The sequence below is a fragment of the Coffea eugenioides genome, unplaced genomic scaffold (genome assembly GCF_003713205.1).
Source record: "Coffea eugenioides isolate CCC68of unplaced genomic scaffold, Ceug_1.0 ScVebR1_2439;HRSCAF=3465, whole genome shotgun sequence".
Lineage (NCBI taxonomy): Eukaryota > Viridiplantae > Streptophyta > Magnoliopsida > Gentianales > Rubiaceae > Coffea > Coffea eugenioides.
Genome location: NW_020862926.1, coordinates 1 through 27,616, shown reverse-complemented (window position 1 = coordinate 27,616; position 27,616 = coordinate 1). Strand labels below are relative to the sequence as shown.

General features: G+C 42.4%; 43 non-coding genes and 5 pseudogenes across 43 annotated transcripts; all 48 read left to right on the top strand.

Annotated features, from left to right (window-relative positions):
• The first annotated feature begins 309 nt into the window (after positions 1-309).
• Positions 310-428, top strand: LOC113756665. The gene has a single exon (XR_003466007.1). It is a non-coding gene; the product is annotated as a 5S ribosomal RNA (ribosomal RNA).
• A 416-nt stretch (positions 429-844) lies between these two features.
• LOC113756709 lies at positions 845-963 on the top strand. The gene has a single exon (XR_003466048.1). It is a non-coding gene; the product is annotated as a 5S ribosomal RNA (ribosomal RNA).
• Positions 964-1,378: 415 nt separating this feature from the next.
• LOC113756671 lies at positions 1,379-1,497 on the top strand. The gene has a single exon (XR_003466013.1). It is a non-coding gene; the product is annotated as a 5S ribosomal RNA (ribosomal RNA).
• Positions 1,498-1,913: 416 nt separating this feature from the next.
• Positions 1,914-2,032, top strand: LOC113756694. The gene has a single exon (XR_003466034.1). It is a non-coding gene; the product is annotated as a 5S ribosomal RNA (ribosomal RNA).
• Positions 2,033-2,427: 395 nt separating this feature from the next.
• LOC113756644 lies at positions 2,428-2,546 on the top strand. The gene has a single exon (XR_003465994.1). It is a non-coding gene; the product is annotated as a 5S ribosomal RNA (ribosomal RNA).
• Positions 2,547-2,962: 416 nt separating this feature from the next.
• On the top strand, positions 2,963-3,081 carry LOC113756700. The gene has a single exon (XR_003466040.1). It is a non-coding gene; the product is annotated as a 5S ribosomal RNA (ribosomal RNA).
• A 416-nt stretch (positions 3,082-3,497) lies between these two features.
• Positions 3,498-3,616, top strand: LOC113756676. The gene has a single exon (XR_003466017.1). It is a non-coding gene; the product is annotated as a 5S ribosomal RNA (ribosomal RNA).
• Positions 3,617-4,574: 958 nt separating this feature from the next.
• On the top strand, positions 4,575-4,692 carry LOC113756682. Its single transcript, XR_003466023.1, has one exon. It is a non-coding gene; the product is annotated as a 5S ribosomal RNA (ribosomal RNA).
• A 417-nt stretch (positions 4,693-5,109) lies between these two features.
• Positions 5,110-5,228, top strand: LOC113756688. Its single transcript, XR_003466029.1, has one exon. It is a non-coding gene; the product is annotated as a 5S ribosomal RNA (ribosomal RNA).
• A 416-nt stretch (positions 5,229-5,644) lies between these two features.
• Positions 5,645-5,767, top strand: LOC113756659 (annotated as a pseudogene).
• A 430-nt stretch (positions 5,768-6,197) lies between these two features.
• On the top strand, positions 6,198-6,317 carry LOC113756649. The gene has a single exon (XR_003465999.1). It is a non-coding gene; the product is annotated as a 5S ribosomal RNA (ribosomal RNA).
• A 415-nt stretch (positions 6,318-6,732) lies between these two features.
• On the top strand, positions 6,733-6,851 carry LOC113756664. The gene has a single exon (XR_003466006.1). It is a non-coding gene; the product is annotated as a 5S ribosomal RNA (ribosomal RNA).
• A 416-nt stretch (positions 6,852-7,267) lies between these two features.
• On the top strand, positions 7,268-7,385 carry LOC113756681. Its single transcript, XR_003466022.1, has one exon. It is a non-coding gene; the product is annotated as a 5S ribosomal RNA (ribosomal RNA).
• Positions 7,386-7,799: 414 nt separating this feature from the next.
• On the top strand, positions 7,800-7,918 carry LOC113756663. The gene has a single exon (XR_003466005.1). It is a non-coding gene; the product is annotated as a 5S ribosomal RNA (ribosomal RNA).
• A 416-nt stretch (positions 7,919-8,334) lies between these two features.
• Positions 8,335-8,453, top strand: LOC113756675. Its single transcript, XR_003466016.1, has one exon. It is a non-coding gene; the product is annotated as a 5S ribosomal RNA (ribosomal RNA).
• Positions 8,454-8,868: 415 nt separating this feature from the next.
• On the top strand, positions 8,869-8,987 carry LOC113756653 (annotated as a pseudogene).
• A 416-nt stretch (positions 8,988-9,403) lies between these two features.
• LOC113756679 lies at positions 9,404-9,521 on the top strand. Its single transcript, XR_003466020.1, has one exon. It is a non-coding gene; the product is annotated as a 5S ribosomal RNA (ribosomal RNA).
• Positions 9,522-9,935: 414 nt separating this feature from the next.
• On the top strand, positions 9,936-10,054 carry LOC113756699. Its single transcript, XR_003466039.1, has one exon. It is a non-coding gene; the product is annotated as a 5S ribosomal RNA (ribosomal RNA).
• A 416-nt stretch (positions 10,055-10,470) lies between these two features.
• Positions 10,471-10,589, top strand: LOC113756638. Its single transcript, XR_003465989.1, has one exon. It is a non-coding gene; the product is annotated as a 5S ribosomal RNA (ribosomal RNA).
• Positions 10,590-10,971: 382 nt separating this feature from the next.
• Positions 10,972-11,090, top strand: LOC113756704. The gene has a single exon (XR_003466044.1). It is a non-coding gene; the product is annotated as a 5S ribosomal RNA (ribosomal RNA).
• A 416-nt stretch (positions 11,091-11,506) lies between these two features.
• LOC113756678 lies at positions 11,507-11,624 on the top strand. The gene has a single exon (XR_003466019.1). It is a non-coding gene; the product is annotated as a 5S ribosomal RNA (ribosomal RNA).
• Positions 11,625-12,041: 417 nt separating this feature from the next.
• On the top strand, positions 12,042-12,160 carry LOC113756662. The gene has a single exon (XR_003466004.1). It is a non-coding gene; the product is annotated as a 5S ribosomal RNA (ribosomal RNA).
• A 415-nt stretch (positions 12,161-12,575) lies between these two features.
• LOC113756661 lies at positions 12,576-12,694 on the top strand. The gene has a single exon (XR_003466003.1). It is a non-coding gene; the product is annotated as a 5S ribosomal RNA (ribosomal RNA).
• A 416-nt stretch (positions 12,695-13,110) lies between these two features.
• On the top strand, positions 13,111-13,229 carry LOC113756687. The gene has a single exon (XR_003466028.1). It is a non-coding gene; the product is annotated as a 5S ribosomal RNA (ribosomal RNA).
• Positions 13,230-13,644: 415 nt separating this feature from the next.
• Positions 13,645-13,763, top strand: LOC113756652 (annotated as a pseudogene).
• Positions 13,764-14,179: 416 nt separating this feature from the next.
• On the top strand, positions 14,180-14,298 carry LOC113756693. The gene has a single exon (XR_003466033.1). It is a non-coding gene; the product is annotated as a 5S ribosomal RNA (ribosomal RNA).
• Positions 14,299-14,712: 414 nt separating this feature from the next.
• Positions 14,713-14,831, top strand: LOC113756643. Its single transcript, XR_003465993.1, has one exon. It is a non-coding gene; the product is annotated as a 5S ribosomal RNA (ribosomal RNA).
• A 416-nt stretch (positions 14,832-15,247) lies between these two features.
• Positions 15,248-15,366, top strand: LOC113756698. Its single transcript, XR_003466038.1, has one exon. It is a non-coding gene; the product is annotated as a 5S ribosomal RNA (ribosomal RNA).
• Positions 15,367-15,782: 416 nt separating this feature from the next.
• LOC113756673 lies at positions 15,783-15,901 on the top strand. The gene has a single exon (XR_003466015.1). It is a non-coding gene; the product is annotated as a 5S ribosomal RNA (ribosomal RNA).
• Positions 15,902-16,316: 415 nt separating this feature from the next.
• Positions 16,317-16,435, top strand: LOC113756648. Its single transcript, XR_003465998.1, has one exon. It is a non-coding gene; the product is annotated as a 5S ribosomal RNA (ribosomal RNA).
• A 416-nt stretch (positions 16,436-16,851) lies between these two features.
• On the top strand, positions 16,852-16,970 carry LOC113756691. The gene has a single exon (XR_003466031.1). It is a non-coding gene; the product is annotated as a 5S ribosomal RNA (ribosomal RNA).
• A 395-nt stretch (positions 16,971-17,365) lies between these two features.
• LOC113756641 lies at positions 17,366-17,484 on the top strand. Its single transcript, XR_003465992.1, has one exon. It is a non-coding gene; the product is annotated as a 5S ribosomal RNA (ribosomal RNA).
• A 416-nt stretch (positions 17,485-17,900) lies between these two features.
• On the top strand, positions 17,901-18,019 carry LOC113756697. Its single transcript, XR_003466037.1, has one exon. It is a non-coding gene; the product is annotated as a 5S ribosomal RNA (ribosomal RNA).
• A 416-nt stretch (positions 18,020-18,435) lies between these two features.
• On the top strand, positions 18,436-18,554 carry LOC113756660. Its single transcript, XR_003466002.1, has one exon. It is a non-coding gene; the product is annotated as a 5S ribosomal RNA (ribosomal RNA).
• A 413-nt stretch (positions 18,555-18,967) lies between these two features.
• Positions 18,968-19,086, top strand: LOC113756640. The gene has a single exon (XR_003465991.1). It is a non-coding gene; the product is annotated as a 5S ribosomal RNA (ribosomal RNA).
• Positions 19,087-19,502: 416 nt separating this feature from the next.
• On the top strand, positions 19,503-19,621 carry LOC113756696. The gene has a single exon (XR_003466036.1). It is a non-coding gene; the product is annotated as a 5S ribosomal RNA (ribosomal RNA).
• Positions 19,622-20,037: 416 nt separating this feature from the next.
• On the top strand, positions 20,038-20,156 carry LOC113756656. The gene has a single exon (XR_003466001.1). It is a non-coding gene; the product is annotated as a 5S ribosomal RNA (ribosomal RNA).
• Positions 20,157-20,572: 416 nt separating this feature from the next.
• Positions 20,573-20,691, top strand: LOC113756686. Its single transcript, XR_003466027.1, has one exon. It is a non-coding gene; the product is annotated as a 5S ribosomal RNA (ribosomal RNA).
• Positions 20,692-21,106: 415 nt separating this feature from the next.
• On the top strand, positions 21,107-21,225 carry LOC113756645. The gene has a single exon (XR_003465995.1). It is a non-coding gene; the product is annotated as a 5S ribosomal RNA (ribosomal RNA).
• Positions 21,226-21,641: 416 nt separating this feature from the next.
• LOC113756703 lies at positions 21,642-21,760 on the top strand. The gene has a single exon (XR_003466043.1). It is a non-coding gene; the product is annotated as a 5S ribosomal RNA (ribosomal RNA).
• A 414-nt stretch (positions 21,761-22,174) lies between these two features.
• LOC113756685 lies at positions 22,175-22,293 on the top strand. The gene has a single exon (XR_003466026.1). It is a non-coding gene; the product is annotated as a 5S ribosomal RNA (ribosomal RNA).
• A 415-nt stretch (positions 22,294-22,708) lies between these two features.
• Positions 22,709-22,826, top strand: LOC113756650. Its single transcript, XR_003466000.1, has one exon. It is a non-coding gene; the product is annotated as a 5S ribosomal RNA (ribosomal RNA).
• Positions 22,827-23,788: 962 nt separating this feature from the next.
• On the top strand, positions 23,789-23,906 carry LOC113756677. The gene has a single exon (XR_003466018.1). It is a non-coding gene; the product is annotated as a 5S ribosomal RNA (ribosomal RNA).
• A 1,489-nt stretch (positions 23,907-25,395) lies between these two features.
• LOC113756672 lies at positions 25,396-25,514 on the top strand. Its single transcript, XR_003466014.1, has one exon. It is a non-coding gene; the product is annotated as a 5S ribosomal RNA (ribosomal RNA).
• Positions 25,515-25,929: 415 nt separating this feature from the next.
• On the top strand, positions 25,930-26,048 carry LOC113756651 (annotated as a pseudogene).
• Positions 26,049-26,464: 416 nt separating this feature from the next.
• Positions 26,465-26,583, top strand: LOC113756689. The gene has a single exon (XR_003466030.1). It is a non-coding gene; the product is annotated as a 5S ribosomal RNA (ribosomal RNA).
• A 395-nt stretch (positions 26,584-26,978) lies between these two features.
• On the top strand, positions 26,979-27,097 carry LOC113756639. The gene has a single exon (XR_003465990.1). It is a non-coding gene; the product is annotated as a 5S ribosomal RNA (ribosomal RNA).
• Positions 27,098-27,513: 416 nt separating this feature from the next.
• LOC113756655 lies at positions 27,514-27,616 on the top strand (annotated as a pseudogene; the record flags this gene model as incomplete).

The following is a 27,616-nucleotide window of genomic DNA, read 5'->3' as shown; positions in this document are numbered from 1 at the left end:
GGCGGATCTGAAGGCGCGAGAGAATTCAGGAACGGTACGGCTCGATCAAAGCCCGGATCATCGCTCAAATTTGTCGGCGCAAATGTATCGGCGCTAGCGTGATGGATTGATTTCATGACAATTTATTGTTGCGCGATGAGGGAAAAAAATAGGGTGCAAATCAATAACAAAAAAAAATATGAAAGCAAATAAATAAAAGGATAAGAGAAAAATGCTTGAATTGACGCTTAAAATGAATTTCGGTCTAGAAAAGCCACACTGCTTCGCAGGACGGGGTAGTTTAAAAGAATAAAGCGAAAGGAACATGGCGGGTGCGATCATACCAGCACTAATGCACCGGATCCCATCAGAACTCCGAAGTTAAGCATGCTTGGGCGAGAGTAGTACTAGGATGGGTGACCCCCTGGGAATTCCTCTTGTTGCACCCCTCTCTTTTTTGTTTCGAAATTCAAATTTTCTATTCGTTCTTTATCCTGTAGTAATTTAGGTCCTTCGGAACGATTGCTTTATATTTTGCTTCTTCTCGAAGCATGAAGGCGGATCTGAAGGCGCGAGACAAATCAGGAACGGTACGGCTCGATCAAAGCCCGAATCGTCGCTCAAATTTGTCGGCGCAAATGTATCAGCGCAAGTGTGAAGGATTGATTTCATGATAATTTAGAGTTGCGGGATGATGGAAAAAAACAGGGGGCAAATCAATAACAAAAAAAAATATGAAAGCAAATAAATAAAAGGATAATAGGAAAATGCTTGAATTGACGCTTAAAATGAATTTCGGTCTAGAAAAGCCACACTGCTTCGCAGGACGGGGTAGTTTAAAAGAATAAAGCGAAAGGAACATGGCGGGTACGATCATACCAGCACTAATGCACCGGATCCCATCAGAACTCCGAAGTTAAGCATGCTTGGGCGAGAGTATTACTAGGATGGGTGACCCCCTGGGAATTCCTCTTGTTGCACCCCCCTCTTTTTTGTTTCGAAATTCAAATTTTCTATTCGTTCTTTATCCTGTAGTAATTTAGGTCCTTCGGAACGATTGCTTAATATTTTGCTTCTTGTCAAAGCGTGAAGGAGGATCTGAAGGCGCGAGACAAATCAGGAACGGTACGGCTCGATCAAAGCCCGGATCGTCGCTCAAATTTGTCGGCGCAAATGTATCACCGCAAGCGTGAAGGATTGATTTCATGATAATTTAGAGTTGCGGGAAGATGGAAAAAAACAGGGTGCAAATCAATAACAAAAAAAAATATAAAGTAAATAAATAAAAGCATAAGAGGAAAATGCTTCAATTGACGCTTAAAATGAATTCTGGTCTAGAAAAGCCACACTGCTTCGCTGGACGGGGTAGTTTAAAAGAATAATGCGAAAGGAACATGGCGGGTGCGATCATACCAGCACTAATGCACCGGATCCCATCAGAACTCCGAAGTTAAGCATGCTTGGGCGAGAGTAGTACTAGGATGGGTGACCCCCTGAGAATTCCTCTTGTTGCACCCCTCTCTTTTTTGTTTCGAAATTCAAAATTTCTATTCGTTCTTTATCCTGTAGTAATTTAGGTCCTTCGGAACGATTGCTTTATATTTTGCTTCTTCTCGAAGCATGAAGGCGGATCTGAAGGCGCGAGACAAATCAGGAACGGTACGGCTCGATCAAAGCCCGAATCGTCGCTCAAATTTGTCGGCGCAAATGTATCAGCGCAAGTGTGAAGGATTGATTTCATGATAATTTAGAGTTGCGGGATGATGGAAAAAAACAGGGGGCAAATCAATAACAAAAAAAAATATGAAAGCAAATAAACAAAAGGGTAAGAGAAAAATGCTTGAATTGACGCTTAAAATGAATTTCGGTCTAGAAAAGCCACACTGCTTCGCAGGACGGGGTAGTTTAAAAGAATAAAGTGAAAGGAACATGGCGGGTACGATCATACCAGCACTAATGCACCGGATCCCATCAGAACTCCGAAGTTAAGCATGCTTGGGCGAGAGTAGTACTAGGATGGGTGACCCCCTGGGAATTCTTCTTGTTGCACCCCTCTTTTTTTTGTTTCGAAATCCAAATTTCCTATTCGTTCTTTATCCTGTAGTAATTTAGCTCCGTCGGAACGATTGCTTAATATTTTGCTTCTTGTCGAAGCGTGAAGGAGGATCTGAAGGCGCGAGACAAATCAGGAACGGTACGGCTCGATCAAATTTGTCGACGCAAATGTATCACCGCAAGCGTGAAGGATTGATTTCATGATAATTTAGAGTTGCGGGATGATGGAAAAAAACAGGGTGCAAATCAATAACAAAAAAAATATAAAGTAAATAAATAAAAGGATAAGAGGAAAATGCTTCAATTGACGCTTAAAATGAATTCCGGTCCAGAAAAGCCACACTGCTTCGCTGGACGGGGTAGTTTAAAAGAATAAAGCGAAAGGAACGTTATGGGTGCGATCATACCAGCACTAATGCACCGTATCCCATCAGAACTCCGAAGTTAAGCGTGCTTGGGCGTAAGCAGTATTAGGATGGGTGACCCCCTGGGAAGTCCTCGTGATGCACCCCTCTCTTTTTTGTTTCGAAATTCAAATTTCCTATTCGTTCTTTATCCTGTAGTAATTTAGCTCCGTCGGAACGATTGCTTAATATTTTGCTTCGTGTCGAAGCGTGAAGGAGGATCTGAAGGCGCGAGACAAATCAGGAACGGTACGGCTCGATCAAAGCCCGGATCGTCGCTCAAATTTGTCGGCGCAAATGTATCAGCGCAAGCGTGAAGGATTGATTTCATGACAATTTAGAGTTGCGGGATGATGGAAAAAAACAGGGGGCAAATCAATAACAAAAAAAAATATGAAAGCAAATAAATAAAAGGATAATAGGAAAATGCTTGAATTGACGCTTAAAATGAATTTCGGTCTAGAAAAGCCACACTGCTTCGCAGGACGGGGTAGTTTAAAAGAATAAAGCGAAAGGAATATGGCGGGTGCGATCATACCAGCACTAATGCACCGGATCCCATCAGAACTTCGAAATTAAGCGTGTTTGGGCGAGAGTAGTACTTGGATTGGTGACCCCCTGGGAAGTCCTCGTGTTGCACCCCTCTCTTTTTTGTTTCGAAATCCAAATTTCCTATTCGTTCTTTATCCTGTAGTAATTTAGCTCCGTCGGAACGATTGCTTAATATTTTGCTTCTTGTCGAAGCGTGAAGGAGGATCTGAAGGCGCGAGACAAATCAGGAACGGTACGGCTCGATCAAAGCCCGGATCGTCACTCAAATTTGTCGGCGCAAATGTATCAGCGCAAGCGTGAAGGATTGATTTCATGATAATTTAGAGTTGCGGGATGATGGAAAAAAATAGGGGGCAAATCAATAACAAAAAAAAATATGAAAGCAAATAAATAAAAGGATAATAGGAAAATGCTTCAATTGACACTTAAAATGAATTTCGGTCTAGAAAAGCCACACTGCTTCGCAGGACGGGGTAGTTTAAAAGAATAAAGCGAAAGCAACATGGCGGGTGCGATCATACCAGCACTAATGCACCGGATCCCATCAGAACTCCGAAGTTAAGCATGCTTGGGCGAGAGTAGTACTAGGATGGGTGACCCTCTGGGAATTCCTCTTGTTGCACCCCTCTCTTTTTTGTTTCGAAATTCAAATTTTCTATTCGTTCTTTATCCTGTAGTAATTTAGGTCCTTCGGAACGATTGCCTTATATTTTGCTTCTTCTCGAAGCATGAAGGCGGATCTGAAGGCGCGAGACAAATCAAAGGACGGTACTGCTTCGATCAAAGCCCGGCATCGTCCTCAAATTTGTCGCGCAAATGTATCACCGCAAGCGTGAAGGATTTATTTCATGATAATTTAGAGTTGCGGGATGATGGAAAAAAATAGGGTGCCAAATCAAATGTAACAAAAAAGTATAAGTAAATATAATAAAAGATAAGAGCGAAAATGCGTCAATTGACGCTTTTAAAATGGAATTCCGGTCTTAGAAAAGCCACAACTTGCTTCGCTGAACGGGGTAGTTTAATAAGATAAGCGAAAGGAAACGTTGTGGGTGCGATCATAACCAGCACTAAGCACCGTATCCCATCAAATGCCGAAGTATTAAGCGTGGCTGGGCGTGAGCAGTATAGGAGGGTGACCCCCTGGGAATTCTTCTTGTTGCACCCCTCTTTTTTTTGTTTCGAAATCCAAATTTCCTATTCGTTCTTTATCCTGTAGTAATTTAGCTCCGTCGGAACGATTGCTTAATATTTTGCTTCTTGTCGAAGCGTGAAGGAGGATCTGAAGGCGCGAGACAAATCAGGAACGGTACGGCTCGATCAAAGCCCGGATCGTCGCTCAAATTTGTCGGCGCAAATGTATCAGCGCAAGCGTGAAGGATTGATTTCATGATAATTTAGAGTTGCGGGATGATGGAAAAAAATAGGGGGCAAATCAATAACAAAAAAAAATATGAAAGCAAATAAATAAAAGGATAATATGAAAATGCTTCAATTGACACTTAAAATGAATTTCGGTCTAGAAAAGCCACACTGCTTCGCAGGACGGGGTAGTTTAAAAGAATAAAGCGAAAGGAACATGGCGGGTGCGATCATACCAGCACTAATGCACCGGATCCCATCAGAACTCCGAAGTTAAGCATGCTTGGGCGAGAGTAGTACTAGGATGGGTGACCCCTGGGAATTCCTCTTGTTGCACCCCTCTTTTTTTTGTTTCGAAATTCAAATTTTCTATTCGTTCTTTATCCTGTAGTAATTTAGGTCCTTCGGAACGATTGCTTAATATTTTGCTTCTTGTCAAAGCGTGAAGGAGGATCTGAAGGCGCGAGACAAATTAGGAACGGTACGGCTCGATCAAAGCCCGGATCGTCGCTCAAATTTGTCGGCGCAAATGTATCACCGCAAGCGTGAAGGATTGATTTCATGATAATTTAGAGTTGCGGGATGATGGAAAAAAACAGGGTGCAAATCAATAACAAAAAAAATATAAAGTAAATAAATAAAAGGATAAGAGGAAAATGCTGAATTGACGCTTAGAATGAATTTCGTTTCTAAGAGAAAAGCCACACTGCTTCGCAGGACGGGGTAGTTTAAAAGAATAAAGCGAAATGAACATGGCGGGTACGATCATACCAGCACTAATGCACCGGATCCCATCAGAACTCCGAAGTTAAGCATGCTTGGGCGAGAGTAGTACTAGGATGGGTGACCCCCTGGGAATTCCTCTTGTTGCACCCCCCTCTTTTTTGTTTCGAAATTCAAATTTTCTATTCGTTCTTTATCCTGTAGTAATTTAGGTCCTTCGGAACGATTGCTTAATATTTTGCTTCTTGTCAAAGCGTGAAGGAGGATCTGAAGGCGCGAGACAAATTAGGAACGGTACGGCTCGATCAAAGCACGGATCGTCGCTCAAATTTATCGGCGCAAATGTATCACCGCAAGCGTGAAGGATTGATTTCATGATAATTTAGAATTGCGGGATGATGGAAAAAAACAGGGGGCAAATCAATAACAAAAAAAAATATGAAAGCAAATAAATAAAAGGATAATAGGAAAATGCTTGAATTGACGCTTAAAATGAATTTCGGTCTAGAAAAGCCACACTGCTTCGCAGGACGGGGTAGTTTAAAAGAATAAAGCGAAAGGAACATGGCGGGTACGATCATACCAGCACTAATGCACACGGATCCCATCAGAACTCCGGAAGTTAAGCATGCTGGCGAGGAGTAGTACTAGGATGGGTGGACCCCCTGGGAATTCCTCCTTGTTGGCACCCCCCTCTTTTTTGTTTCGAAATTCAAATTTTCTATTCGTGTCTAAATTATCCTTAGTATTTAGAGTTCCTTCGGAACGAACTTGCTTAATATGCTTCTTGTCAAAGCTGTGAAGGAGATCTGAAGGCGCGAGACAATTAGGAACGTACGCTCGATCAAAAGCCCGGATCGTCGCTCAAATTTGTCGGCGCCCAAATGTAAGCACCGAAGCCGTGAAAGGATGATTTCAATGATAACTTTAGCAGTTGCGGGATGATGGAAAAACAACAGGGGTGAAATCAATAACAAAAAAAATATAAAGTAAAATAAATAAAGGATAAGAGGAAAATGCTTCAATTGACGCTTTAAAAAATTGAATTCCGGTCTAGAAAAGCCACACTGCTTCGCGGGGCGGGCGGGTAGTTTTAAAAGAATTAAGCGAAAGAATAGAGCGGGTTGCGATCATACCAAGCACTAATGCACCGGATCCCATCAGAACTTCGAAATTAAGCGTGTTTGGGCGAGAGTAGTACTTGGATTGGTGACCCCCTGGGAAGTCCTCGTGTTGCACCCCTCTCTTTTTTGTTTCGAAATCCAAATTTCCTATTCGTTCTTTATCCTGTAGTAATTTAGCTCCGTCGGAACGATTGCTTAATATTTTGTTTCTTGTCGAAGCGTGAAGGAGGATCTGAAGGCGCGAGACAAATCAGGAACGGTACGGCTCGATCAAAGCCCGGATCGTCGCTCAAATTTGTCGGCGCAAATGTATCAGCGCAAGCGTGAAGGATTGATTTCATGATAATTTAGAGTTGCGGGAAGATGGAAAAAAACAGGGTGCAAATCAATAACAAAAAAAAATATAAAGTAAATAAATAAAAGGATAAGAGGAAAATGCTTCAATTGACGCTTAAAATGAATTCCGGTCTGGAAAAGCCACACTGCTTCGCTGGACGGGGTAGTTTAAAAGAATAATGCGAAAGGAACATGGCGGGTGCGATCATACCAGCACTAATGCACCGGATCCCATCAGAACTCCGAAGTTAAGCATGCTTGGGCGAGAGTAGTACTAGGATGGGTGACCCCCTGGGAATTCCTCTTGTTGCACCCCTCTCTTTTTTGTTTCGAAATTCAAAATTTCTATTCGTTCTTTATCCTGTAGTAATTTAGGTCCTTCGGAACGATTGCTTTATATTTTGCTTCTTCTCGAAGCATGAAGGCGGATCTGAAGGCGCGAGACAAATCAGGAACGGTACGGCTCGATCAAAGCCCGAATCGTCGCTCAAATTTATCGGCGCAAATGTATCAGCGCAAGTGTGAAGGATTGATTTCATGATAATTTAGAGTTGCGGGATGATGGAAAAAAACAGGGGGCAAATCAATAACAAAAAAAAATATGAAAGCAAATAAATAAAAGGATAATAGGAAAATGCTTGAATTGACGCTTAAAATGAATTTCGGTCTAGAAAAGCCACACTGCTTCGCAGGACGGGGTAGTTTAAAAGAATAAAGCGAAAGGAACATGGCGGGTGCGATCATACCAGCACTAATGCACCGGATCCCATCAGAACTCCGAAGTTAAGCATGCTTGGGCGAGAGTAGTACTAGGATGGGTGACCCCTGGGAATTCCTCTTGTTGCACCCCTCTTTTTTTTGTGTCGAAATTCAAATTTTCTATTCGTTCTTTATCCTGTAGTAATTTAGGTCCTTCGGAACGATTGCTTAATATTTTGCTTCTTGTCAAAGCGTGAAGGAGGATCTGAAGGCGCGAGACAAATTAGGAACGGTACGGCTCGATCAAAGCCCGGATCGTCGCTCAAATTTGTCGGCGCAAATGTATCACCGCAAGCGTGAAGGATTGATTTCATGATAATTTAGAGTTGCGGGATGATGGAAAAAAACAGGGTGCAAATCAATAACAAAAAAAAATATAAAGTAAATAAATAAAAGGATAAGAGGAAAATGCTTCAATTGACGCTTAAAATGAATTCGGTCTAGAAAAGCCACACTGCTTCGCTGGACGGGGTAGTTTAAAAGAATAATGCGAAAGGAACATGGCGGGTGCGATCATACCAGCACTAATGCACCGGATCCCATCAGAACTCCGAAGTTAAGCATGCTTGGGCGAGAGTAGTACTAGGATGGGTGACCCCCTGGGAATTCCTCTTGTTGCACCCCTCTCTTTTTTGTTTCGAAATTCAAATTTTCTATTCGTTCTTTATCCTGTAGTAATTTAGCTCCGTCGGAACGATTGCTTAATATTTTGCTTCTTGTCGAAGCGTGAAGGAGGATCTGAAGGCGCGAGACAAATCAGGAACGGTACGGCTCGATCAAAGCCCGGATCGTCGCTCAAATTTGTCGGCGCAAATGTATCAGCGCAAGCGTGAAGGATTGATTTCATGATAATTTAGAGTTGCGGGATGATGGAAAAAAATAGGGGGCAAATCAATAACAAAAAAAAATATGAAAGCAAATAAATAAAAGGATAATAGGAAAATGCTTCAATTGACACTTAAAATGAATTTCGGTCTAGAAAAGCCACACTGCTTCGCAGGACGGGGTAGTTTAAAAGAATAAAGCGAAAGCAACATGGCGGGTGCGATCATACCAGCACTAATGCACCGGATCCCATCAGAACTCCGAAGTTAAGCATGCTTGGGCGAGAGTAGTACTAGGATGGGTGACCCTCTGGGAATTCCTCTTGTTGCACCCCTCTCTTTTTTGTTTCGAAATTCAAATTTTCTATTCGTTCTTTATCCTGTAGTAATTTAGGTCCTTCGGAACGATTGCCTTATATTTTGCTTCTTCTCGAAGCATGAAGGCGGATCTGAAGGCGCGAGACAAATCAGGAACGGTACGGCTCGATCAAAGCCCGGATCGTCGCTCAAATTTGTCGGCGCAAATGTATCAGCGCAAGCGTGAAGGATTGATTTCATGATAATTTAGAGTTGCGGGAAGATGGAAAAAAACAGGGTGCAAATCAATAACAAAAAAAAATATAAAGTAAATAAATAAAAGGATAAGAGGAAAATGCTTCAATTGACGCTTAAAATGAATTCCGGTCTAGAAAAGCCACACTGCTTCGCTGGACGGGGTAGTTTAAAAGAATAAAGTGAAAGGAACGTTGTGGGTGAGATCATACCAGCACTAATGCACCGTATCCCATCAGAACTCCGAAGTTAAGCGTGCTTGGGCGTGAGCAGTATTAGGATGGGTGACCCCTTGGGAATTGTTCTTGTTGCACCCCTCTCTTTTTTGTTTCGAAATTCAAATTTTCTATTCGTTCTTTATCCTGTAGTAATTTAGGTCCTTCGGAACGATTGCTTTATATTTTGCTTCTTCTCGAAGCATGAAGGCGGATCTGAAGGCGCGAGAGAATTCAGGAACGGGACGGCTCGATCAAAGCCAGGATCATCGCTCAAATTTGTCGGCGCAAATGTATCGGCGCTAGCGTGATGGATTGATTTCATGACAATTTATTGTTGCGCGATGAGGGAAAAAAACAGGGTGCAAATCAATAACAAAAAAAAATATGAAAGCAAATAAATAAAAGGATAAGAGAAAAATGCTTGAATTGACGCTTAAAATGAATTTCGGTCTAGAAAAGCCACGCTGCTTCGCAGGACGGGGTAGTTTAAAAGAATAAAGCGAAAGGAACATGGCGGGTGCGATCATACCAGCACTAATGCACCGGATCCCATCAGAACTCCGAAGTTAAGCATGCTTGGGCGAGAGTAGTACTAGGATGGGTGACCCCTGGGAATTCCTCTTGTTGCACCCCTCTTTTTTTTGTTTCGAAATTCAAATTTTCTATTCGTTCTTTATCCTGTAGTAATTTAGGTCCTTCGGAACGATTGCTTAATATTTTGCTTCTTGTCAAAGCGTGAAGGAGGATCTGAAGGCGCGAGACAAATTAGGAACGGTACGGCTCGATCAAAGCCCGGATCGTCGCTCAAATTTTTCGGCGCAAATGTATCACCGCAAGCGTGAAGGATTGATTTCATGATAATTTAGAGTTGCGGGATGATGGAAAAAAACAGGGTGCAAATCAATAACAAAAAAAATATAAAGTAAATAAATAAAAGGATAAGAGGAAAATGCTTCAATTGACGCTTAAAATGAATTCCGGTCTAGAAAAGCCACACTGCTTCGCTGGGCGGGGTAGTTTAAAAGAATAAAGCGAAAGGAATATGGCGGGTGCGATCATACCAGCACTAATGCACCGGATCCCATCAGAACTTCGAAATTAAGCGTGTTTGGGCGAGAGTAGTACTTGGATTGGTGACCCCCTGGGAAGTCCTCGTGTTGCACCCCTCTCTTTTTTGTTTCGAAATCCAAATTTCCTATTCGTTCTTTATCCTGTAGTAATTTAGCTCCGTCGGAACGATTGCTTAATATTTTGTTTCTTGTCGAAGCGTGAAGGAGGATCTGAAGGCGCGAGACAAATCAGGAACGGTACGGCTCGATCAAAGCCCGGATCGTCGCTCAAATTTGTCGGCGCAAATGTATCAGCGCAAGCGTGAAGGATTGATTTCATGATAATTTAGAGTTGCGGGATGATGGAAAAAAATAGGGGGCAAATCAATAACAAAAAAAAATATGAAAGCAAATAAATAAAAGGATAATATGAAAATGCTTCAATTGACACTTAAAATGAATTTCGGTCTAGAAAAGCCACACTGCTTCGCAGGACGGGGTAGTTTAAAAGAATAAAGCGAAAGGAACATGGCGGGTGCGATCATACCAGCACTAATGCACCGGATCCCATCAGAACTCCGAAGTTAAGCATGCTTGGGCGAGAGTAGTACTAGGATGGGTGACCCCCTGGGAATTCCTCGTGTTGCACCCCTCTCTTTTTTGTTTCGAAATCCAAATTTCCTATTCGTTCTTTATCCTGTAGTAATTTAGCTCCGTCGGAACGATTGCTTAATATTTTGCTTCTTGTCGAAGCGTGAAGGAGGATCTGAAGGCGCGAGACAAATCAGGAACGGTACGGCTCGATCAAAGCCCGGATCGTCGCTCAAATTTGTCGGCGCAAATGTATCACCGCAAGCGTGAAGGATTGATTTCATGATAATTTAGAGTTGCGGGATGATGGAAAAAAATAGGGTGCAAATCAATAACAAAAAAAGTATAAAGTAAATAAATAAAAGGATAAGAGGAAAATGCTTCAATTGACGCTTAAAATGAATTCTGGTCTAGAAAAGCCACACTGCTTCGCTGGACGTTGTGGGTGCGATCATACCAGCACTAATGCACCGTATCCCATCAGAACTCCGAAGTTAAGCGTGCTTGGGCGTGAGCAGTATTAGGATGGGTGACCCCTTGGGAATTCCTCTTGTTGCACCCCTCTCTTTTTTGTTTCGAAATTCAAATTTTCTATTCGTTCTTTATCCTGTAGTAATTTAGGTCCTTCGGAACGATTGCTTTATATTTTGCTTCTTCTCGAAGCATGAAGGCAGATCTGAAGGCGCGAGAGAATTCAGGAACGGTACGGCTCGATCAAAGCCCGGATCATCGCTCAAATTTGTCGGCGCAAATGTATCGGCGCTAGCGTGATGGATTGATTTCATGACAATTTATTGTTGCGCGATGAGGGAAAAAAACAGGGTGCAAATCAATAACAAAAAAAAATATGAAAGCAAATAAATAAAAGGATAAGAGAAAAATGCTTGAATTGACGCTTAAAATGAATTTCGGTCTAGAAAAGCCACGCTGCTTCGCAGGACGGGGTAGTTTAAAAGAATAAAGCGAAAGGAACATGGCGGGTGCGATCATACCAGCACTAATGCACCGGATCCCATCAGAACTCCGAAGTTAAGCATGCTTGGGCGAGAGTAGTACTAGGATGGGTGACCCCTGGGAATTCCTCTTGTTGCACCCCTCTTTTTTTTGTTTCGAAATTCAAATTTTCTATTCGTTCTTTATCCTGTAGTAATTTAGGTCCTTCGGAACGATTGCTTTATATTTTGCTTCTTCTCGAAGCATGAAGGCGGATCTGAAGGCGCGAGACAAATCAGGAACGGCACGGCTCGATCAAAGCCCGGATCGTCGCTCAAATTTGTCGGCGCAAATGTATCAGCGCAAGCGTGAAGGATTGATTTCATGATAATTTAGAGTTGCGGGATGATGGAAAAAAACAGGGGGCAAATCAATAACAAAAAAAAAATATGAAAGCAAATAAATAAAAGGATAATAGGAAAATGCTTGAATTGACGCTTAAAATGAATTTCGTTCTAGAAAAGCCACACTGCTTCGCAGGACGGGGTAGTTTAAAAGAATAATGCGAAAGGAACATGGCGGGTGCGATCATACCAGCACTAATGCACCGGATCCCATCAGAACTCCGAAGTTAAGCATGCTTGGGCGAGAGTAGTACTAGGATGGGTGACCCCCTGGGAATTCCTCTTGTTGCACCCCCCTCTTTTTTGTTTCGAAATTCAAATTTTCTATTCGTTCTTTATCCTGTAGTAATTTAGGTCCTTCGGAACGATTGCTTAATATTTTGCTTCTTGTCAAAGCGTGAAGGAGGATCTGAAGGCGCGAGACAAATTAGGAACGGTACGGCTCGATCAAAGCCCGGATCGTCGCTCAAATTTGTCGGCGCAAATGTATCACCGCAAGCGTGAAGGATTGATTTCATGATAATTTAGAGTTGCGGGAAGATGGAAAAAAACAGGGTGCAAATCAATAACAAAAAAAAATATAAAGTAAATAAATAAAAGCATAAGAGGAAAATGCTTCAATTGACGCTTAAAATGAATTCTGGTCTAGAAAAGCCACACTGCTTCGCTGGACGGGGTAGTTTAAAAGAATAATGCGAAAGGAACATGGCGGGTGCGATCATACCAGCACTAATGCACCGGATCCCATCAGAACTCCGAAGTTAAGCATGCTTGGGCGAGAGTAGTACTAGGATGGGTGACCCCCTGGGAATTCCTCTTGTTGCACCCCTCTCTTTTTTGTTTCGAAATTCAAAATTTCTATTCGTTCTTTATCCTGTAGTAATTTAGGTCCTTCGGAACGATTGCTTTATATTTTGCTTCTTCTCGAAGCATGAAGGCGGATCTGAAGGCGCGAGACAAATCAGGAACGGTACGGCTCGATCAAAGCCCGAATCGTCGCTCAAATTTATCGGCGCAAATGTATCAGCGCAAGTGTGAAGGATTGATTTCATGATAATTTAGAGTTGCGGGATGATGGAAAAAAACAGGGGGCAAATCAATAACAAAAAAAAATATGAAAGCAAATAAATAAAAGGATAATAGGAAAATGCTTGAATTGACGCTTAAAATGAATTTCGGTCTAGAAAAGCCACACTGCTTCGCAGGACGGGGTAGTTTAAAAGAATAAAGCGAAATGAACATGGCGGGTACGATCATACCAGCACTAATGCACCGGATCCCATCAGAACTCCGAAGTTAAGCATGCTTGGGCGAGAGTAGTACTAGGATGGGTGACCCCCTGGGAATTCCTCTTGTTGCACCCCCCTCTTTTTTGTTTCGAAATTCAAATTTTCTATTCGTTCTTTATCCTGTAGTAATTTAGGTCCTTCGGAACGATTGCTTAATATTTTGCTTCTTGTCAAAGCGTGAAGGAGGATCTGAAGGCGCGAGACAAATCAGGAACGGTACGGCTCGATCAAAGCCCGGATCGTCGCTCAAATTTGTCGGCGCAAATGTATCACCGCAAGCGTGAAGGATTGATTTCATGATAATTTAGAGTTGCGGGAAGATGGAAAAAAACAGGGTGCAAATCAATAACAAAAAAAAATATAAAGTAAATAAATAAAAGGATAAGAGGAAAATGCTTCAATTGACGCTTAAAATGAATTCCGGTCTAGAAAAGCCACACTGCTTCGCTGGACGGGGTAGTTTAAAAGAATAAAGTGAAAGGAACGTTGTGGGTGAGATCATACCAGCACTAATGCACCGTATCCCATCAGAACTCCGAAGTTAAGCGTGCTTGGGCGTGAGCAGTATTAGGATGGGTGACCCCTTGGGAATTGTTCTTGTTGCACCCCTCTCTTTTTTGCTTCGGAATTCAAATTTTCTATTCGTTCTTTATCCTGTAGTAATTTAGGTCCTTCGGAACGATTGCTTTATATTTTGCTTCTTCTCGAAGGATGAAGGCGGATCTGAAGGCGCGAGAGAATTCAGGAACGGTACGGCTCGATCAAAGCCCGGATCATCGCTCAAATTTGTCGGCGCAAATGTATCAGCGCTAGCGTGATGGATTGATTTGATGACAATTTATTGTTGCGCGATGAGGGAAAAAAACAGGGTGCAAATCAATAACAAAAAAAAATATGAAAGCAAATAAACAAAAGGGTAAGAGAAAAATGCTTGAATTGACGCTTAAAATGAATTTCGGTCTAGAAAAGCCACACTGCTTCGCAGGACGGGGTAGTTTAAAAGAATAAAGTGAAAGGAACATGGCGGGTACGATCATACCAGCACTAATGCACCGGATCCCATCAGAACTCCGAAGTTAAGCATGCTTGGGCGAGAGTAGTACTAGGATGGGTGACCCCCTGGGAATTCTTCTTGTTGCACCCCTCTTTTTTTTGTTTCGAAATCCAAATTTCCTATTCGTTCTTTATCCTGTAGTAATTTAGCTCCGTCGGAACGATTGCTTAATATTTTGCTTCTTGTCGAAGCGTGAAGGAGGATCTGAAGGCGCGAGACAAATCAGGAACGGTACGGCTCGATCAAAGCCCGGATCGTCGCTCAAATTTGTCGGCGCAAATGTATCACCGCAAGCGTGAAGGATTGATTTCATGATAATTTAGAGTTGCGGGATGATGGAAAAAAACAGGGTGCAAATCAATAACAAAAAAAATATAAAGTAAATAAATAAAAGGATAAGAGGAAAATGCTTCAATTGACGCTTAAAATGAATTCCGGTCCAGAAAAGCCACACTGCTTCGCTGGACGGGGTAGTTTAAAAGAATAAAGCGAAAGGAACGTTATGGGTGCGATCATACCAGCACTAATGCACCGTATCCCATCAGAACTCCGAAGTTAAGCGTGCTTGGGCGTAAGCAGTATTAGGATGGGTGACCCCCTGGGAAGTCCTCGTGATGCACCCCTCTCTTTTTTGTTTCGAAATCCAAATTTCCTATTCGTTCTTTATCCTGTAGTAATTTAGCTCCGTCGGAACGATTGCTTAATATTTTGCTTCGTGTCGAAGCGTGAAGGAGGATCTGAAGGCGCGAGACAAATCAGGAACGGTACGGCTCGATCAAAGCCCGGATCGTCGCTCAAATTTGTCGGCGCAAATGTATCAGCGCAAGCGTGAAGGATTGATTTCATGATAATTTAGAGTTGCGGGATGATGGAAAAAAACAGGGGGCAAATCAATAACAAAAAAAAATATGAAAGCAAATAAATAAAAGGATAAGAGGAAAATGCTTCAATTGACGCTTAAAATGAATTCCGGTCTAGAAAAGCCACACTGCTTCGCTGGGCGGGGTAGTTTAAAAGAATAAAGCGAAAGGAATATGGCGGGTGCGATCATACCAGCACTAATGCACCGGATCCCATCAGAACTTCGAAATTAAGCGTGTTTGGGCGAGAGTAGTACTTGGATTGGTGACCCCCTGGGAAGTCCTCGTGTTGCACCCCTCTCTTTTTTGTTTCGAAATCCAAATTTCCTATTCGTTCTTTATCCTGTAGTAATTTAGCTCCGTCGGAACGATTGCTTAATATTTTGCTTCTTGTCGAAGCGTGAAGGAGGATCTGAAGGCGCGAGACAAATCAGGAACGGTACGGCTCGATCAAAGCCCGGATCGTCACTCAAATTTGTCGGCGCAAATGTATCAGCGCAAGCGTGAAGGATTGATTTCATGATAATTTAGAGTTGCGGGATGATGGAAAAAAATAGGGGGCAAATCAATAACAAAAAAAAATATGAAAGCAAATAAATAAAAGGATAATAGGAAAATGCTTCAATTGACACTTAAAATGAATTTCGGTCTAGAAAAGCCACACTGCTTCGCAGGACGGGGTAGTTTAAAAGAATAAAGCGAAAGCAACATGGCGGGTGCGATCATACCAGCACTAATGCACCGGATCCCATCAGAACTCCGAAGTTAAGCATGCTTGGGCGAGAGTAGTACTAGGATGGGTGACCCTCTGGGAATTCCTCTTGTTGCACCCCTCTCTTTTTTGTTTCGAAATTCAAATTTTCTATTCGTTCTTTATCCTGTAGTAATTTAGGTCCTTCGGAACGATTGCCTTATATTTTGCTTCTTCTCGAAGCGATGAAGGCGGATCTGAAGGCGCGAGACAAATCAGGAACGGTACGGCTCGATCAAAGCCCGGATCGTCGCTCAAATTTGTCGGCGCAAATGTATCACGCAAGCGTGAAGGATTGATTTCATGATAATTTAGAGTTGCGGGATGATGGAAAAAAACAGGGTGCAAATCAATAACAAAAAAAAATATAAAGTAAATAAATAAAAGGATAAGAGGAAAATGCTTCAATTGACGCTTAAAATGAATTCCGGTCTAGAAAAGCCACACTGCTTCGCTGGACGGGGTAGTTTAAAAGAATAAAGTGAAAGGAACGTTGTGGGTGCGATCATACCAGCACTAATGCACCGTATCCCATCAGAACTCCGAAGTTAAGCGTGCTTGGGCGTGAGCAGTATTAGGATGGGTGACCCCTTGGGAATTGTTCTTGTTGCACCCCTCCCTTTTTTGCTTCGAAATTCAAATTTTCTATTCGTTCTTTATCCTGTAGTAATTTAGGTCCTTCGGAACGATTGCTTTATATTTTGCTTCTTCTCGAAGGATGAAGGCGGATCTGAAGGCGCGAGAGAATTCAGGAACGGTACGGCTCGATCAAAGCCCGGATCATCGCTCAAATTTGTCGGCGCAAATGTATCAGCGCTAGCGTGATGGATTGATTTGATGACAATTTATTGTTGCGCGATGAGGGAAAAAAACAGGGTGCAAATCAATAACAAAAAAAAATATGAAAGCAAATAAACAAAAGGGTAAGAGAAAAATGCTTGAATTGACGCTTAAAATGAATTTCGGTCTAGAAAAGCCACACTGCTTCGCAGGACGGGGTAGTTTAAAAGAATAAAGTGAAAGGAACATGGCGGGTACGATCATACCAGCACTAATGCACCGGATCCCATCAGAACTCCGAAGTTAAGCATGCTTGGGCGAGAGTAGTACTAGGATGGGTGACCCCCTGGGAATTCTTCTTGTTGCACCCCTCTTTTTTTTGTTTCGAAATCCAAATTTCCTATTCGTTCTTTATCCTGTAGTAATTTAGCTCCGTCGGAACGATTGCTTAATATTTTGCTTCTTGTCGAAGCGTGAAGGAGGATCTGAAGGCGCGAGACAAATCAGGAACGGTACGGCTCGATCAAATTTGTCGACGCAAATGTATCACCGCAAGCGTGAAGGATTGATTTCATGATAATTTAGAGTTGCGGGATGATGGAAAAAAACAGGGTGCAAATCAATAACAAAAAAAATATAAAGTAAATAAATAAAAGGATAAGAGGAAAATGCTTCAATTGACGCTTAAAATGAATTCCGGTCCAGAAAAGCCACACTGCTTCGCTGGACGGGGTAGTTTAAAAGAATAAAGCGAAAGGAACGTTATGGGTGCGATCATACCAGCACTAATGCACCGTATCCCATCAGAACTCCGAAGTTAAGCGTGCTTGGGCGTAAGCAGTATTAGGATGGGTGACCCCCTGGGAAGTCCTCGTGATGCACCCCTCTCTTTTTTGTTTCGAAATCCAAATTTCCTATTCGTTCTTTATCCTGTAGTAATTTAGCTCCGTCGGAACGATTGCTTAATATTTTGCTTCGTGTCGAAGCGTGAAGGAGGATCTGAAGGCGCGAGACAAATCAGGAACGGTACGGCTCGATCAAAGCCCGGATCGTCGCTCAAATTTGTCGGCGCAAATGTATCAGCGCAAGCGTGAAGGATTGATTTCATGATAATTTAGAGTTGCGGGATGATGGAAAAAAACAGGGGGCAAATCAATAACAAAAAAAAATATGAAAGCAAATAAATAAAAGGATAATAGGAAAATGCTTGAATTGACGCTTAAAATGAATTTCGGTCTAGAAAAGCCACACTGCTTCGCAGGACGGGGTAGTTTAAAAGAATAAAGCGAAAGGAATATGGCGGGTGCGATCATACCAGCACTAATGCACCGGATCCCATCAGAACTTCGAAATTAAGCGTGTTTGGGCGAGAGTAGTACTTGGATTGGTGACCCCCTGGGAAGTCCTCGTGTTGCACCCCTCTCTTTTTTGTTTCGAAATCCAAATTTCCTATTCGTTCTTTATCCTGTAGTAATTTAGCTCCGTCGGAACGATTGCTTAATATTTTGCTTCTTGTCGAAGCGTGAAGGAGGATCTGAAGGCGCGAGACAAATCAGGAACGGTACGGCTCGATCAAAGCCCGGATCGTCGCTCAAATTTGTCGGCGCAAATGTATCAGCGCAAGCGTGAAGGATTGATTTCATGATAATTTAGAGTTGCGGGATGATGGAAAAAAATAGGGGGCAAATCAATAACAAAAAAAAATATGAAAGCAAATAAATAAAAGGATAATAGGAAAATGCTTCAATTGACACTTAAAATGAATTTCGGTCTAGAAAAGCCACACTGCTTCGCAGGACGGGGTAGTTTAAAAGAATAAAGCGAAAGGAACATGGCGGGTGCGATCATACCAGCACTAATGCACCGGATCCCATCAGAACTCCGAAGTTAAGCATGCTTGGGCGAGAGTAGTACTAGGATGGGTGACCCCCTGGGAATTCCTCTTGTTGCACCCCTCTCTTTTTTGTTTCGAAATTCAAATTTTCTATTCGTTCTTTATCCTGTAGTAATTTAGCTCCGTCGGAACGATTGCTTATATTTTGCTTCTTGTCGAAGCGTGAAGGAGGATCTGAAGGCGCGAGACAAATCAGGAACGGTACGGCTCGATCAAAGCCCGGATCGTCGCTCAAATTTGTCGGCGCAAATGTATCACCGCAAGCGTGAAGGATTGATTTCATGATAATTTAGAGTTGCGGGATGATGGAAAAAAACAGGGTGCAAATCAATAACAAAAAAAATATAAAGTAAATAAATAAAAGGATAAGAGGAAAATGCTTCAATTGACGCTTAAAATGAATTCCGGTCCAGAAAAGCCACACTGCTTCGCTGGACGGGGTAGTTTAAAAGAATAAAGCGAAAGGAACGTTATGGGTGCGATCATACCAGCACTAATGCACCGTATCCCATCAGAACTCCGAAGTTAAGCGTGCTTGGGCGTAAGCAGTATTAGGATGGGTGACCCCCTGGGAAGTCCTCGTGATGCACCCCTCTCTTTTTTGTTTCGAAATTCAAATTTCCTATTCGTTCTTTATCCTGTAGTAATTTAGCTCCGTCGGAACGATTGCTTAATATTTTGCTTCGTGTCGAAGCGTGAAGGAGGATCTGAAGGCGCGAGACAAATCAGGAACGGTACGGCTCGATCAAAGCCCGGATCGTCGCTCAAATTTGTCGGCGCAAATGTATCAGCGCAAGCGTGAAGGATTGATTTCATGATAATTTAGAGTTGCGGGATGATGGAAAAAAACAGGGGGCAAATCAATAACAAAAAAAAATATGAAAGCAAATAAATAAAAGGATAATAGGAAAATGCTTGAATTGACGCTTAAAATGAATTTCGGTCTAGAAAAGCCACACTGCTTCGCAGGACGGGGTAGTTTAAAAGAATAAAGCGAAAGGAATATGGCGGGTGCGATCATACCAGCACTAATGCACCGGATCCCATCAGAACTTCGAAATTAAGCGTGTTTGGGCGAGAGTAGTACTTGGATTGGTGACCCCCTGGGAAGTCCTCGTGTTGCACCCCTCTCTTTTTTGTTTCGAAATCCAAATTTCCTATTCGTTCTTTATCCTGTAGTAATTTAGCTCCGTCGGAACGATTGCTTAATATTTTGCTTCTTGTCGAAGCGTGAAGGAGGATCTGAAGGCGCGAGACAAATCAGGAACGGTACGGCTCGATCAAAGCCCGGATCGTCGCTCAAATTTGTCGGCGCAAATGTATCAGCGCAAGCGTGAAGGATTGATTTCATGATAATTTAGAGTTGCGGGATGATGGAAAAAAATAGGGGGCAAATCAATAACAAAAAAAAATATGAAAGCAAATAAATAAAAGGATAATAGGAAAATGCTTCAATTGACACTTAAAATGAATTTCGGTCTAGAAAAGCCACACTGCTTCGCAGGACGGGGTAGTTTAAAAGAATAAAGCGAAAGGAACATGGCGGGTGCGATCATACCAGCACTAATGCACCGGATCCCATCAGAACTCCGAAGTTAAGCATGCTTGGGCGAGAGTAGTACTAGGATGGGTGACCCCCTGGGAATTCCTCTTGTTGCACCCCTCTCTTTTTTGTTTCGAAATTCAAATTTTCTATTCGTTCTTTATCCTGTAGTAATTTAGGTCCTTCGGAACGATTGCCTTATATTTTGCTTCTTCTCGAAGCATGAAGGCGGATCTGAAGGCGCGAGACAAATCAGGAACGGTACGGCTCGATCAAAGCCCGGATCGTCGCTCAAATTTGTCGGCGCAAATGTATCAGCGCAAGCGTGAAGGATTGATTTCATGATAATTTAGAGTTGCGGGATGATGGAAAAAAACAGGGGGCATATCAATAACAAAAAAAAATATGAAAGCAAATAAATAAAAGGATAATAGGAAAATGCTTGAATTGACGCTTAAAATGAATTTCGGTCTAGAAAAGCCACACTGCTTCGCAGGACGGGGTAGTTTAAAAGAATAAAGCGAAAGGAACATGGCGGGTACGATCATACCAGCACTAATGCACCGGATCCCATCAGAACTCCGAAGTTAAGCATGCTTGGGCGAGAGTAGTACTAGGATGGGTGACCCCCTGGGAATTCCTCTTGTTGCACCCCCCTCTTTTTTGTTTCGAAATTCAAATTTTCTATTCGTTCTTTATCCTGTAGTAATTTAGGTCCTTCGGAACGATTGCTTAATATTTTGCTTCTTGTCAAAGCGTGAAGGAGGATCTGAAGGCGCGAGACAAATTAGGAACGGTACGGCTCGATCAAAGCCCGGATCGTCGCTCAAATTTGTCGGCGCAAATGTATCACCGCAAGCGTGAAGGATTGATTTCATGATAATTTAGAGTTGCGGGAAGATGGAAAAAAACAGGGTGCAAATCAATAACAAAAAAAAATATAAAGTAAATAAATAAAAGGATAAGAGGAAAATGCTTCAATTGACGCTTAAAATGAATTCCGGTCTGGAAAAGCCACACTGCTTCGCTGGACGGGGTAGTTTAAAAGAATAATGCGAAAGGAACATGGCGGGTGCGATCATACCAGCACTAATGCACCGGATCCCATCAGAACTCCGAAGTTAAGCATGCTTGGGCGAGAGTAGTACTAGGATGGGTGACCCCCTGGGAATTCCTCTTGTTGCACCCCTCTCTTTTTTGTTTCGAAATTCAAATTTTCTATTCGTTCTTTATCCTGTAGTAATTTAGGTCCTTCGGAACGATTGCTTTATATTTTGCTTCTTCTCGAAGCATGAAGGCGGATCTGAAGGCGCGAGACAAATCAGGAACGGTACGGCTCGATCAAAGCCCGGATCGTCGCTCAAATTTGTCGGCGCAAATGTATCAGCGCAAGCGTGAAGGATTGATTTCATGATAATTTAGAGTTGCGGGATGATGGAAAAAAACAGGGGGCAAATCAATAACAAAAAAAAATATGAAAGCAAATAAATAAAAGGATAATAGGAAAATGCTTGAATTGACGCTTAAAATGAATTTCGGTCTAGAAAAGCCACACTGCTTCGCAGGACGGGGTAGTTTAAAAGAATAAAGCGAAAGGAACATGGCGGGTGCGATCATACCAGCACTAATGCACCGGATCCCATCAGAACTCCGAAGTTAAGCATGCTTGGGCGAGAGTAGTACTAGGATGGGTGACCCCCTGGGAATTCCTCTTGTTGCACCCCCCTCTTTTTTGTTTCGAAATTCAAATTTTCTATTCGTTCTTTATCCTGTAGTAATTTAGGTCCTTCGGAACGATTGCTTAATATTTTGCTTCTTGTCAAAGCGTGAAGGAGGATCTGAAGGCGCGAGACAAATTAGGAACGGTACGGCTCGATCAAAGCCCGGATCGTCGCTCAAATTTGTCGGCGCAAATGTATCACCGCAAGCGTGAAGGATTGATTTCATGATAATTTAGAGTTGCGGGATGATGGAAAAAAACAGGGTGCAAATCAATAACAAAAAAAAAATAAAGTAAATAAATAAAAGGATAAGAGGAAAATGCTTCAATTGACGCTTAAAATGAATTCCGGTCTAGAAAAGCCACACTGCTTCGCTGGGCGGGGTAGTTTAAAAGAATAAAGCGAAAGGAACATGGCGGGTACGATCATACCAGCACTAATGCACCGGATCCCATCAGAACTCCGAAGTTAAGCATGCTTGGGCGAGAGTAGTACTAGGATGGGTGACCCCCTGGGAATTCCTCTTGTTGCACCCCCTCTCTTTTTTGTTTCGAAATTCAAATTTTCTATTCGTTCTTTATCCTGTAGTAATTTAGGTCCTTCGGAACGATTGCTTAATATTTTGCTTCTTGTCAAGCGTGAAGGAGGATCTGAAGGCGCGAGACAAATTAGGAACGGTACGGCTCGATCAAAGCCGGATCGTCGCTCAAATTTGTCGGCGCAAATGTATCACCGCAAGCGTGAAGGATTGATTTCATGATAATTTAGAGTTGCGGGATGATGGAAAAAAACAGGGGGCAAATCAATAACAAAAAAAAATATGAAAGCAAATAAATAAAAGGATAAGAGGAAAATGCTTGAATTGACGCTTAAAATGAATTTCGGTCTAGAAAAGCCACACTGCTTCGCAGGACGGGGTAGTTTAAAAGAATAAAGCGAAAGGAATATGGCGGGTACGATCATACCAGCACTAATGCACCGGATCCCATCAGAACTTCGAATTAAGCGTGTTTGGGCGAGAGTAGTACTTGGATTGGTGACCCCCTGGGAAGTCCTCGTGTTGCACCCCTCTTTTTTTTGTTTCGAAATCCAAATTTCCTATTCGTTCTTTATCCTGTAGTAATTTAGCTCCGTCGGAACGATTGCTTAATATTTTGCTTCTTGTCGAAGCGTGAAGGAGGATCTGAAGGCGCGAGACAAATCAGGAACGGTACGGCTCGATCAAAGCCCGGATCGTCGCATCAAATTTTGTCGGCGGCACAATTATCACCCGCAAGCGGGGAGGATTGATTTCACATAATTTAGAAGTTCCGGGAAGATTGAAAAAACCAGGTTGATGCAACACAATAAACAAAAAAATAAATTAAATAAATAAAGGAAAGAGGAAAATGCTTCAATTGACGCCTTAAATGAATTCCGGTCTAGAAAAGCCACCACTTCTTCGCTGGACGGGGTAGTTTACAAGAATTAAAGTGAAAGGAACGTTGTGGGTGCCGATCATTACCAGCACTAATGCCACCGGATCCCATCCAGAACTGCCGAAGTTAAGCGTGCGATTGGGCGTGAGACAGTATTTAGGATGGTGTGACCCCTTGGATGTTTCTTGTTGCACCCTCCCTTTTTTGCTTCGAAATTCAAATTTCTCTATTCGTTCTTTATCCTGTAGTAATTTAGGTCCTTCGGAACGATTGCTTTATATTTTGCTTCTTCTCGAAGCATGAAGGCGGATCTGAAGGCGCGAGAGAATTCAGGAACGGTACGGCTCGATCAAAGCCCGGATCATCGCTCAAATTTGTCGGCGCAAATGTATCGGCGCTAGCGTGATGGATTGATTTCATGACAATTTATTGTTGCGCGATGAGGGAAAAAAACAGGGTGCAAATCAATAACAAAAAAAAATATGAAAGCAAATAAATAAAAGGATAAGAGAAAAATGCTTGAATTGACGCTTAAAATGAATTTCGGTCTAGAAAAGCCACGCTGCTTCGCAGGACGGGGTAGTTTAAATGAATAAAGCGAAAGGAACATGGCGGGTGCGATCATACCAGCACTAATGCACCGGATCCCATCAGAACTCCGAAGTTAAGCATGCTTGGGCGAGAGTAGTACTAGGATGGGTGACCCCTGGGAATTCCTCTTGTTGCACCCCTCTTTTTTTTGTTTCGAAATTCAAATTTTCTATTCGTTCTTTATCCTGTAGTAATTTAGGTCCTTCGGAACGATTGCTTAATATTTTGCTTCTTGTCAAAGCGTGAAGGAGGATCTGAAGGCGCGAGACAAATTAGGAACGGTACGGCTCGATCAAAGCCCGGATCGTCGCTCAAATTTTTCGGCGCAAATGTATCACCGCAAGCGTGAAGGATTGATTTCATGATAATTTAGAGTTGCGGGATGATGGAAAAAAACAGGGTGCAAATCAATAACAAAAAAAATATAAAGTAAATAAATAAAAGGATAAGAGGAAAATGCCTTCAATTGACGCTTAAAATGAATCCGGTCCAGAACCACACTGCTTCGGCTGCGACGGGGTTAGTTTAAAGAATAAAGCGAAGGAACGTTATGGTGCCATCATACCATCACTAATGCAGCCTATCCCATCAGAACTCCGAAGTTAGCGTCGCTTTGGGGCGTAAGCAGTATTAGATGGGTGACCCCCTGGGAAGTCCTCGTGATGCACCCCTCTCTTTTTTGTTTCGAAATCCAAATCCTATTCGTTCTTATCCGAGTAATTTAGCTCCGTCGAACATTGCTTAATATTTTGCTTCGTGTCGGAAGCGGTGAAGAGGAGTCTGAAGGCGCGAGACAAATCAGGAACGGTACGGCTCGATCAAAGCCCGGATCGGCGCTCAATTTGTCGCGCGCAAATTATCAGCGCAACTGAAGGATTGATTTCATGATATTTAAAGAGTTGCGGGATGATGGAAAAAAACAGGGGGCCAAATCAATAACAAAAAAAAATATGAAAGCACAATAAATAAAAGGATAATAGGGAAAAATTGCTTGAATTACGCTTAAAATGAATTTCCCGGTCTAGAAAAAGCCACACTGCTTCGCCAGGACGGGGTAGTTTAAAAGAATTAAAGCGGAAAGGGAATATGGCGGCGGGTCGATCATTAGCCAGCACTAAATGCACCGGATCCCATCAAGAACTTCAAATTAAGCGTTTGGGCGAGAGTAGTATTTGGATTGGTGACCCCCTGGGAAGTCCTCGTGTTGCACCCCTCTCTTTTTTGTTTCGAAATCCAAATTTCCTATTCGTTCTTTATCCTGTAGTAATTTAGCTCCGTCGGAACGATTGCTTAATATTTTGCTTCTTGTCGAAGCGTGAAGGAGGATCTGAAGGCGCGAGACAAATCAGGAACGGTACGGCTCGATCAAAGCCCGGATCGTCACTCAAATTTGTCGGCGCAAATGTATCAGCGCAAGCGTGAAGGATTGATTTCATGATAATTTAGAGTTGCGGGATGATGGAAAAAAATAGGGGGCAAATCAATAACAAAAAAAAATATGAAAGCAAATAAATAAAAGGATAATAGGAAAATGCTTCAATTGACACTTAAAATGAATTTCGGTCTAGAAAAGCCACACTGCTTCGCAGGACGGGGTAGTTTAAAAGAATAAAGCGAAAGCAACATGGCGGGTGCGATCATACCAGCACTAATGCACCGGATCCCATCAGAACTCCGAAGTTAAGCATGCTTGGGCGAGAGTAGTACTAGGATGGGTGACCCTCTGGGAATTCCTCTTGTTGCACCCCTCTCTTTTTTGTTTCGAAATTCAAATTTTCTATTCGTTCTTTATCCTGTAGTAATTTAGGTCCTTCGGAACGATTGCCTTATATTTTGCTTCTTCTCGAAGCATGAAGGCGGATCTGAAGGCGCGAGACAAATCAGGAACGGTACGGCTCGATCAAAGCCCGGATCGTCGCTCAAATTTGTCGGCGCAAATGTATCACCGCAAGCGTGAAGGATTGATTTCATGATAATTTAGAGTTGCGGGAAGATGGAAAAAAACAGGGTGCAAATCAATAACAAAAAAAAATATAAAGTAAATAAATAAAAGGATAAGAGGAAAATGCTTCAATTGACGCTTAAAATGAATTCCGGTCTAGAAAAGCCACACTGCTTCGCTGGACGGGGTAGTTTAAAAGAATAAAGTGAAAGGAACGTTGTGGGTGAGATCATACCAGCACTAATGCACCGTATCCCATCAGAACTCCGAAGTTAAGCGTGCTTGGGCGTGAGCAGTATTAGGATGGGTGACCCCTTGGGAATTGTTCTTGTTGCACCCCTCTCTTTTTTGCTTCGAAATTCAAATTTTCTATTCGTTCTTTATCCTGTAGTAATTTAGGTCCTTCGGAACGATTGCTTTATATTTTGCTTCTTCTCGAAGGATGAAGGCGGATCTGAAGGCGCGAGAGAATTCAGGAACGGTACGGCTCGATCAAAGCCCGGATCATCGCTCAAATTTGTCGGCGCAAATGTATCAGCGCTAGCGTGATGGATTGATTTGATGACAATTTATTGTTGCGCGATGAGGGAAAAAAACAGGGTGCAAATCAATAACAAAAAAAAATATGAAAGCAAATAAACAAAAGGGTAAGAGAAAAATGCTTGAATTGACGCTTAAAATGAATTTCGGTCTAGAAAAGCCACACTGCTTCGCAGGACGGGGTAGTTTAAAAGAATAAAGTGAAAGGAACATGGCGGGTACGATCATACCAGCACTAATGCACCGGATCCCATCAGAACTCCGAAGTTAAGCATGCTTGGGCGAGAGTAGTACTAGGATGGGTGACCCCCTGGGAATTCTTCTTGTTGCACCCCTCTTTTTTTTGTTTCGAAATCCAAATTTCCTATTCGTTCTTTATCCTGTAGTAATTTAGCTCCGTCGGAACGATTGCTTAATATTTTGCTTCTTGTCGAAGCGTGAAGGAGGATCTGAAGGCGCGAGACAAATCAGGAACGGTACGGCTCGATCAAATTTGTCGACGCAAATGTATCACCGCAAGCGTGAAGGATTGATTTCATGATAATTTAGAGTTGCGGGATGATGGAAAAAAACAGGGTGCAAATCAATAACAAAAAAAATATAAAGTAAATAAATAAAAGGATAAGAGGAAAATGCTTCAATTGACGCTTAAAATGAATTCCGGTCCAGAAAAGCCACACTGCTTCGCTGGACGGGGTAGTTTAAAAGAATAAAGCGAAAGGAACGTTATGGGTGCGATCATACCAGCACTAATGCACCGTATCCCATCAGAACTCCGAAGTTAAGCGTGCTTGGGCGTAAGCAGTATTAGGATGGGTGACCCCCTGGGAAGTCCTCGTGATGCACCCCTCTCTTTTTTGTTTCGAAATTCAAATTTCCTATTCGTTCTTTATCCTGTAGTAATTTAGCTCCGTCGGAACGATTGCTTAATATTTTGCTTCGTGTCGAAGCGTGAAGGAGGATCTGAAGGCGCGAGACAAATCAGGAACGGTACGGCTCGATCAAAGCCCGGATCGTCGCTCAAATTTGTCGGCGCAAATGTATCAGCGCAAGCGTGAAGGATTGATTTCATGACAATTTAGAGTTGCGGGATGATGGAAAAAAACAGGGGGCAAATCAATAACAAAAAAAAATATGAAAGCAAATAAATAAAAGGATAATAGGAAAATGCTTGAATTGACGCTTAAAATGAATTTCGGTCTAGAAAAGCCACACTGCTTCGCAGGACGGGGTAGTTTAAAAGAATAAAGCGAAAGGAATATGGCGGGTGCGATCATACCAGCCCTAATGCACCGGATCCCATCAGAACTTCGAAATTAAGCGTGTTTGGGCGAGAGTAGTACTTGGATTGGTGACCCCCTGGGAAGT